The sequence below is a fragment of the Eutrigla gurnardus genome (genome assembly GCF_963514095.1).
Source record: "Eutrigla gurnardus genome assembly, chromosome: 1".
Lineage (NCBI taxonomy): Eukaryota > Metazoa > Chordata > Actinopteri > Perciformes > Triglidae > Eutrigla > Eutrigla gurnardus.
Window position 1 is genome coordinate 9,744,610 of NC_139915.1, and position 10,142 is coordinate 9,754,751.

Consider the following 10,142-nt stretch of genomic DNA (forward strand, 5'->3'; position numbering starts at 1 on the left):
CAAGTCTCACATCAAAGCCTCTGCAGACCGACTGGTGAAAAGAGTGATTTGTGTTAAAGAATACCGTGCTGCTCTACTAGAAACTAGGAATATGTCTGGATCAGAGAGGTACTTCTAATTAATGTTAATATTCAGCCTGAGCAGTGATATGTATGATTTATAAAATGGGATCAATGGTATGAAGCTTTCATGAGCGAGCTCTGTGCATCTACATGATACATTTTTACAACCACACCTGCACCCAGGAATATGCTCAATGAAAACTCTCGCTGTCACACGCTAACACACACAGACGCCCCTCCTGGCTATGAGTACCCTTGCCCCGAGTGCTCCCTTGCTGCAGTCTCCATAGCAGGCAGGGAGACTGTCTGAGTGCTTTATGTTTGCTGTAACACAGAGTCATCACTGTCAGAGCCATTGATTTGTCAACAACATAGTGATACACAAGATGGATAATGGCCCATTTTGTGCACAGTTGCTACATTTTTCTGGACAGCCAATGAACATCTGTTGTTGTTTTGTTTTTTTTCTTCCTGTCTTTCTTTCCTTCTCCTCCTCCTAAACCTTTCTCCACACACACACACACACACACGCACACACGCACACACGCGCACACACACACACACACACACACACACACACACACACACACACACACACACACACACACACACAGTCTGAAAACAATAAAAGAAAAGCTACGTGTCTCGCTCAGCTACTAAATAGCTGTCTGGTTTGTGTCTCCTGAGGTGGCTGCACATCAGTGGCTCGCCCATCTATCAGGCCAATGCACGGCCCTCAAACCTCCAGGTATAAAGATGATAAATATCCCACCGCCTGAAAAGGGCATGAAAAAGATAGATGGATATAGAAAGAGAGAGACAGATAACCAAATGGAGTGATTGAGGGAGAAAAAGCGGGATAATTGAAGAGGAAAAAAATGGAGAAATCCAAGAAGATAGAGAATGTAGAACCAAAACGTCCTTTAGTTCACCAGCTGGTCACCAACATGTCATCACTTAAGTGTTTATTAAGCTGAGATTTACGCATCATGAAATAAATATCAGTTGCACGGCACACACAAACTAACTAGAGGTGAGAGACAGTTATTGTTGTGACTGTACAGCTGCTGCTGTATCGTGTATATGTTGGTTGTTTTACTGTAACTGTCAAGGCATTTATGTGTGCAGCCTTTGAGTCCAAGACAAATTTCCCTAAGGGGACAATAAAGTCCTTCATTTTTTCACCCACTAAGACTAATTTTAGCTTGCTAAAAAGTCTGTCTGACATGTTCAGAGTGAAAAGTATGAATATATGGAAATATGAAATGTGTGCGACATCTCTGTCTCCTTGGTTAAAATACTGTTTAAGAATTATGTCGCTGCAATTTAAATAAAGCTAAAATTACCTCAAGTTAAAAAAGTCAGACTACATGACTAGCGCTAACCGCTAGTGAAATAGGTCAGTTAGGTTAGCATGATCATCAGATATTTCCCTCTTACTAATCAAAATGAACACTGCTAAATCTGAAACACATATACATTGTAAGCCCACTTTATGGCCATCCAATCAAATATGAAGGATTTGATTCAACCATTTCTGTAAACTTCCTCTTGGCTTATGATCTGGCACATTGTTGCTACGTATTTATAGCGGTTGAGAAAAAATGTCGAAATCCCCCAAAAATTAAAGCAACACTAAAGAGTATTTAGTGTCTTAAAATAATGTTTCCAAAATAGTTTCAGTGGTTCATGTTAGCTAAGGCGTTAGCTATTGTGCTAATATATATGTGACTATCGCTATGGCTCATGTTAGCTAATCTTAGCTAAGGCGTTAGCTGCTCTACCTTGTCACTGGACATCGTTCAACTCGTTCATCGTTTCCAGAGCCGGTTCTGCATACAAACAAATAACGTGCATGCGATGGTAGGCTGCGGTAGGCTAAATTATTTACGACGGCAGTAATGGATAATTCCGCTTCCAACCTGTAGGGGGACCGAAGAGGAAAAGTTCTTAAGTGTTGCTTTAAAGAGAAATACAGGCAGAGGGCAGGCCTCAGAACATACAGACACCTTCACGATTGGAATTACTTTTGAATTCATCTATTGTTCTTTAAGGAAAACTCTACTCAACATTGTGCCTTTAAGAAGAAGTTTACACACTTGGATATAGCTGGTAGAACCTCGCCCACGCTGCCTGCGCTCATTCCCTATTCCCTCCACTGTTTGATTAAACAGTACTTTCCCCCCTTATCTGGGCTGTCGCTGCATGAAGGTGCTATCTGTCGGGTGACTGGCACACTACTGCCTGCTGCCTCTGATAGCATTCCACTTTGGTTAGGTAAATAGTTACTTAACCGAACTGAGACTATTTAAACAGTCTAAATGTAAGGAGATTAAAACGGGCCAAACAGTGGCTGAGTGCAGGGATGCATCGCTGCACGTTATGCACTTCTGCAAGAATGAGAATCCCACGTGGAGGTTTGTGCGCAGCAAACACAAATTTCACAAAGTCAAACAGAAAGGCACGCGCATCAGAGACGCTCAGCCAAAGACCGACAGAACGAGGGGACACGCAGAAGCAGCCTTCGGTTCTTTTTGCTGCCTTAGTGCCCCCTGACCTATAAAATCACTGTCTATGCTTGCAAAATATGCACACACACACACACACAGACGCGCGCACACGCACACAGATACAAATGGCATGAGGCAGGCAAAGCAGGATGGACCTGGGGACAAGTTTCCGCCTGGACGCCCTCATATGCGAGCCAGTCCTGCCCTGCTCTGCCCACAGGCCTTTCCAGACTGGCCAGTCGAGTGAGTGACCTACCCTGACTCTAACACTGTGTGGCAGGGAGACCTAGAGACAGATGTTCCGTGCCACTGGCGTGCTGCGGAAGAGGAGATGGTACTGCATATGCACACAGTGTTTGTGTGTATGAGGACAGAGGCAGAGGGAGACAGAGAAGGAGACTGAATGCTCGAATGGTGATGTGGTGATGTTGGGAGGAGGAGGGGTGGTGTTGGTGGTGGTGGTGGTGGCGGTGGTGGTGGGGGGGGGGGTTGTAAAAGGAGAAATAAATCAAGTCAAAGCAATTTGTGGCAACGGCTCTGCTGCAGTGTCATTAGGAATCCCGTCACGCAGCAGCTCCTCTGAGCAGTCAGCAGACGCAGGTTGACAGCAGGCCAAAGAGGAATTTTAATGTTTTCCCTGTGTCTCTCAGCTTCCTCCTCACATACATGTTCCTAATACCGGCCCTGTCAGTAGGCGCCTTCACACTTCATCCTCAACACTGCTGGCCCCCTCTTGGTTTAATGCCGTTTTCAAAACTATGATAATACACGATCGCTGCAAATCCTCACGCCAAAATGTGGTAAAACTTCCTAATACTTTTACTGAGGTTTCACTCAAAAGTGACAAAATCAAGCTGGAAGAAAATTCTTCTTGTTTGCAGCCGCTTCTCAATCAGTGATGGTCAATATGGAAAACCACAGATCGCGCCATTCAATATTATTATTATAGAAGATTTGTATTAAAACATATGATTTGGAATAGAAACTCTTTCTTGGCATTATTCAATGTTTTTAGGTTATGGTCCCAACTGATTATCTACATTATTAACTAGTTATTAACATGAATATTTTTTGTAGAATGTCCAGATCAACTTTCCTGTATACAGAAACGAAACCATTTCATTGCTCGTTTTTTTGGTAGTTTATATTCTCACAGTGCCTCAGTATGCCTCATGTATTTGAGTCTGCACAACGATTTCCAATTTTCCCCAAATTATATCTAACAAGGTGAAAATGTGAGAGACACAAAGTAAAAGTAACAAAAGTATTAACATAATAATATATAGCAATAGATTGATGTAAGTGATGGAAAAACTGTAGACGGAAAGTTTTTCCAATTTAGAGAAAAAGTTCAAACTGTTTGCGGCTGACAGCAGAGTTATCAGAATGACAAACACAAATAACTAAAATGAATGATGTCACATGACTGAGGTGAAATCATTTGTTTACGTAACGGATGACATTACAAGGCGCATTTGACCTTTGAAAAAATGTGTGATAGAGATCACATCTCTTACAGAAGCAGCGTAGCAGACGGAGCAGCACAAACACAATATGGATGCGTGTCAAACAGAAACAACAGATCCGAACCAATGCTGTGAAAGGATGAGCAGCACAAGCTGAGAATGTGGTATTAAGCGCTCGGCTTTGCCCGAGCTAAGCAGAGTAATGCAGAACATTTCTCCTCCCGGCTGCCACTTTAATGAGCAGACAAAATGGCCACCGTTGAATAATTAATATGCGGGTCCATTAACAAGGCATTAGAATGCATTCTATCTCTCATTGATTTTTTCCTGTCTTTATTTATTTATTTTTTCCTAGTTGAAAACTTTTACTCCATCCGTAGACCACTCTGCATCCAGCGCTAGAGTGAAATATGGCTTCTGCTGTTTAAATGTCAGCTTTGTAATTACACATGGAGCCACGAGCAGGGCAATCCCCGGCCTGAGGGCTCTGATTTATGGTCAAGCACCGATGGCAGCAATACAGACACCTACAGACCAAACGCATTCACACATACATGCAATATAAACTTTAATATACCCCTTTATATTTATTATATTCATGACGTTTTCATGTATTAACAGTAAACAAAAGAGTTTGTAAAGTTGATCTTGTACATATTATTATAAATTAACTGGTTTGTTCCTTACCCTTCAATGCATCCCTAATTACATGAAATGTTCTGGTGTTAAAATGTCAAATGCATTTAACATTATTATTAGTATTATTGTATGTGAGAGCGTCTTTTTTTGACTGGGATTTGTGATTAATGTGCCGACTGATTTGAGTTTGGTTAATCACCGACATAGTGAGTAATTTATTTGAAAAAAGCAAATTATGGGTACAATTGTGTTTGTGTTTTTTTTAATGTAACTCTTAATACTATACTTTAAGTTTACAGCAACACTTAATTAATTTGCAGCTAAATCAATGCAACTTAAGTTGGAATGTTTGGCAGACACTCATCCATTTAAGTGTTGAAAATGCTCCCTCAATCCTCCATGCCAGTTAATCGATAAAAAGAATATCAACTGACGTACATTTTGATAAACCATTAATTATTAAACTTATTCATCAAACCTAAAGGAAACCTAATCTGGATGGATGTTGGTCTGACGTCCTGTGACTCCGGTAAATCGGGGCATTTTTAACTATTTTCGGACCTTTTATAGACATACAATGAATCGATGAATCCAAAAGTGATAATGGGAGCGTGAAAATGATGGTTGCAGCCCTCCACACCTCTATCTTTGCCACTGCATTGATTTAGAAACAAGAGTGTCCTCCTCTTCCCAGTGTCTGTTAGACTTGCATGCAGTGTAACCCCCCCGTGCTTTTTGCTTAGCAGTCTAACACACTCCAGTGGCATGTGGGACACACTGGTTCAATACACCCTCCCTTGCGCTCTCCGCCCATCAGTCAGATTCTAGGCACAGATACCTGCTGGGAAAACCAATCTATATCTGGACGAATGGAGAAGGAGAGGCGAGGCCAGATCAATGTACAGATATTGATACACGCAGCCATGCGAGGAGACTACACTCCTTCTGAACTCATTCTCCCTCTCGCTGCAAAGATTAGGAATCGAGATGAACTGCTGAGTAAGGTGTGTGTGTGTGTGTGTAGATGACAAAAGAGACACTGTAACACACTAGCAGATACAATGGATGGATCAGGGGAAAAAGAGGAGAGATGAGGGACGGAGTGGAGCTCCGTAGTGGAGACAGATTACCACCACAGAGCTCAGAAATAGTGTGAGGGGAGCACGTCAATAATAAATACCTCCCATTACACCGCGGTGGACCGCTGCAGCAGGCTGTACGGCACGACACCTGCTGACTCCCTGATCTACCTCAAATTACACTGATGCTCTCACATTGAGCTTCTGCGGACTCCAACACGCTGACTGCATCAAATACAGAGATGTACAGCACGATAACGCACAAACTCATACACGCGGCCGTATCGTTGAAGTCATTTTCCCGACGAGTACAGAGGTTGAGCGTCAGGGTTTGATCCCCTCTGACGACTCCCTGTTGGGCTCTGGATTTTTTATTTTTTAAAGGCCCTCCCCCCCCCCTCTTCAAAGAGACGAGGCTTGACATCCAGGTGTTTTATAGTATTTGTGGCTCTGATCATCCATCAAGCCGATCGATCACTCTCCCAGCAGCTTTTATTAATGATCTTGTCAGCCAGCCTGCTCTCGGGTGCAGCCGCTTGTCCAGGATGATAGATCATTAGCTAGTCTGCCTGCTATTTATTCTCTCATGACCTTGTCTCCTCCATTGTTGAGTGGGCCGAGTTATGAGAGCTAGAACATGATAATTCACTATTGATTCTGTATTTTTCTTCTTTTTTTTTTTCCAAAAAAGTTTTTCAGCTGTGTTCAAGTGCAAAGACAGAGACAGTTGTGGAAGAAGTCATAGAACCATTTGCCTAAAGTCTATATGCTCATTTTAGTCATACTTGTTTCTACAAGAACATGTTTACATGGTATAATGTTGAAAAACTACATTCCTTTTCTTAGACTGTCTGCCTGAGTATACCTGTATGCACCCACCTCTGTTTTAGCGTCTGTCCCCTCCTGAAATAGCCTACTGTGATTGGCTTGAGAGAAAAATATGATGCATCTTTACATGACATCAGAAGGGGAGCCAAAACTGAATGGTGTTGAATCACGTTTTGTGATCTAGACAGCCCACTGAAGGCACTCCAGAAACCCACATGTACAGTATGTGCACAAGCACTGAGTTTTCCATGATATGCCCCATTTAAGTAAAAATAGCAATATCACAATATAAATATACTCCATTAGAAGTTCTGCATTCATCATTTTACACAAGCAAAAGTCATTATACAGTATGGTCCCTTTTAGTGTCATGGTGGAGCTAATTCTAACCACTTTATATACTGTTAGGTAGTTTAATCTATATGATGAGATCACATGTTTTCTATGTGAAACCTTAATCTGACAAGGAAGTAGTACCTGCCAGATTAATGTAGTGGAGTAAAAAGTAAAGTATCTCCCTCTGAAATCGAATAGCCTAAAAGTATAATGCACCTCTAATATTAGGTACCGTAAAGTTGTAGTTAATTAACTGTCCTCATTAACTTTCCACCACGAGACAAACAAAGTGGTGCAGCAGAGAAACAATGCAGGAAAGCTTGATTCGTCATCGCATTAATTGAAAAAAAAAAAAAAAAAACGTGGCAGAACATCACAGAAAATGAGACAAACGTGATTAGCAGATCGTAGTGAGGGACGGACGGGAATAGAAAGGGGGGAAGTGATAGAGAGAAAAAGGGGAGGAAAGGTCAACAGAGAAAAAAGGCAAAGAGAAAACAGAGAGCAAGTCAGTGGGAGTTTCACAGGAACCGAGCCCGAGGCTGAGCCAGTGAGGTGTAAGTAGCTTTAGAATAAACATGAGCTCCATGTAAACAACAACCTGCCACTACAAGCATCGGTTACGCACCCACACAGACCTGGTGGGGTTCTGGATTCACTGATGTGTTTGCATGCATGCATGCATGTGTGTGTGTGTGTGTGTTGACTGTATACTCGGGGTGTCCCTGGGGCTGAAGAGCCTTGCCTGTCATCCTCCCATCACTCCTCTCTCTCTTCCCACTTACATCCATAAAGCCTGTCATGTTGATCAAGTATCTACAGGCCCGAAGCCTTTTGTGATCGTCAAAAGTGTGCACATGTGAATGTTTGACTGTATAATTGTAGCCTGATTTTCCGTCTTTGACTGCAATGTACAACCGTGTGTAAGTACTCTGCCACGCATTCAGACGCCGCTCTGTTTCTGCGACTCGTTGCTTCAGTCTGACCTGTTTATTATGCAGTCGGTGTTCAAAGGGAAGCGAGAGGAACGTCTTCCTCCTCCAGAATCATTTATGATGGACGGCTTTCATGTTCACAGCAGACTGAGACAGACCTCTGTGGAGTCAGAGTGACAGAGGACAGGCTTCAAAGTAACGCACTGTACACACAGGTCCAAATGCAAATACCCCAAAGTACAGGGAGCACTTTACTGTTGACCTCTCTGCATTATGACTTTAAATATGTATTTTCTGATTTGTTGTGTCCATATAGATAGTAATCTAAGACTCCGTCGGCTAACCAGAGTAATAGATTTTCCTAGGGCTGTGCTTCTACACTTATAATAACATTAGTTTACTAGTCACTATCAGATAATCTGACTCAACTGCTATAAAAAAAACCAACCTGACAAGTCTCCCTAACATTCGTTGACTTTTTGTAAAGTTTTGTAGAGCATAATAATATGAAATATTTATTTGCATTCTTGTTGAGAGTTAGATGAGAAGATTGATACCACATTTCTCATTTACAATTCCCTAACATGTGCAGCTATCTCATCACCCCTGGGTGGGGGTAGAAGGGTTCTGTTGCAACAGTGATGTCACCATGTGCTGCTGACACACCCAGGAGGTTACACCACCACCAGAGATCAGCTGGTGTTCAGTTGCTCTTTAATGGCTCCTAATCTGAAGCAACTTTGCAACTTTTCTTTAGAAAATGTCTATATAGATAGTTCATACCTGTCCTTGTGTCCTTTGTTCTGTTGCATTGACTGATGTAATTGATTGCCCATAGGTCTCTGTCAGCCCTGTGCCAAAGTTGCACACTGTCAAAGCTTTTCTGTCTAACTTCAACCAGGTGTATGCTGGGATACGATTCTGAAAAGCAGGGTGGGAAAATTAATCAATGATTGAATGAGCTGGCATTCAATCAGTGTGCTCAATGTAACAAAAAAAAACACTTTGAAATGTAATACCGTTTCAATCCATTGTTGGCTTGTGATGCCAGCTGGCCCCTGTTATAACCTAATGTGTCCATCGTCTGCACAGGAAGCTGAACTAATCTAGAGGAGTAAATAAATATGATCTTGCAGACGGGCTTACATTAAAAGGGAACCTGTGACAAACTAAAAAAGACACCCAGACAACATGACGATGTAAACCCTCCCGTCACATCTTCAGAACATCACCTGCTCTTTTTTTAAACCTTTGCCATTCTGCCCAATCTCTCCATGTGTCTAGGACACATAAACAACCTCACTGGTGTCCCCCATAACCCACCCTCCGGGACCCTGGGGCCCAATAAGCAGCCATCTGCAGACAACCTCTTCCACCATGCTCCAGCAAACACAGGAAGGGAGTAGTTGAACGTGTGTGTTTGAGAGGGAGGTGGATGTAGTTCAAGGGCATGAGTGCTCCATCAAGCTCGAGTCCAGGGAATACCCACCAGGTTCCCTTCCCCCTTTCTGTGTACCAGGGAGGCACTGGAACCCGTCCTGCGTGCACCCCCTAAACACACACACACACACACACACACACACACACACGTATTACTGCACACTAGATCTACACTCTTCAATTTTCGTTCTGACCCTCTGCTGCTTGCTGCAGCCCCAGCCTTCCTGCCCGTGGCCCTGTCCGACTCTCAGGTCTGGCGTGGGTGGTTGGGTGGGGCAGCAGGGGGATTTGGGGGCACTGAAGCTGTCCTCTGGTGCTCCTGCAGCCCTGCCTGCTCATCCATCCTAGCCTGCCAGCCCACAGATCGATAGCTCTGCTCTCTTAATCAGGTCTCTGGTGACTGTGGGCGGACAAAAGTGTGTGTGTGTGTGTGTGAGTGGACAGGAGGTTGTATCGGCTGGGGGTTGCACTTGTGTTTCTTTCCATCTTCAGTTGTCTGGCTGTTCATCAACTGTTTATCTTAAACCGTATTTAAGTGCCTTTCTTCTCCACCTCCCAATCCTTTGCATATCACTCACTCAAAAACCTACGCTGACTTTCTCCTGCATCCACCTCTTTTCTATCAACTTTTTCTCGCGCCAGCTCTGGTTAAGACTCCAATTTCTCTGACAGTTCTGCTTCATACGTTTGCTCCTCTCTGTCCTTTTTCTTTCATTCTCTTCACACACTCCTGCCTTTTCTGGCAGCACGCCAGGTTCTCATTCAAAAGGTCTTCACAGTCAAGTTGGCCCTGGTGCCCCTGCAATCTGTTTTGGCTTGTGATGAAGAAGAAGAAGAAGAGGTGAAG

The 10,142-nt window shown here is 43.1% G+C and overlaps 1 protein-coding gene across 1 annotated transcript in view; it reads right to left on the reverse strand.

Moving 5' to 3' along the window:
- cdh15 (cadherin 15, type 1, M-cadherin (myotubule)) overlaps positions 1 to 8,016 on the reverse strand; it is a 31,002-nt gene extending 22,986 nt beyond the window's left edge. The window contains exon 1 of the mRNA XM_084012764.1: positions 7,907 to 8,016. The gene's annotated coding sequence lies outside the window, so the exon portion shown is untranslated. The remainder of the gene's footprint in view (positions 1 to 7,906) is intronic.
- Between the last annotated feature and the right edge of the window lie 2,126 nt (positions 8,017 to 10,142).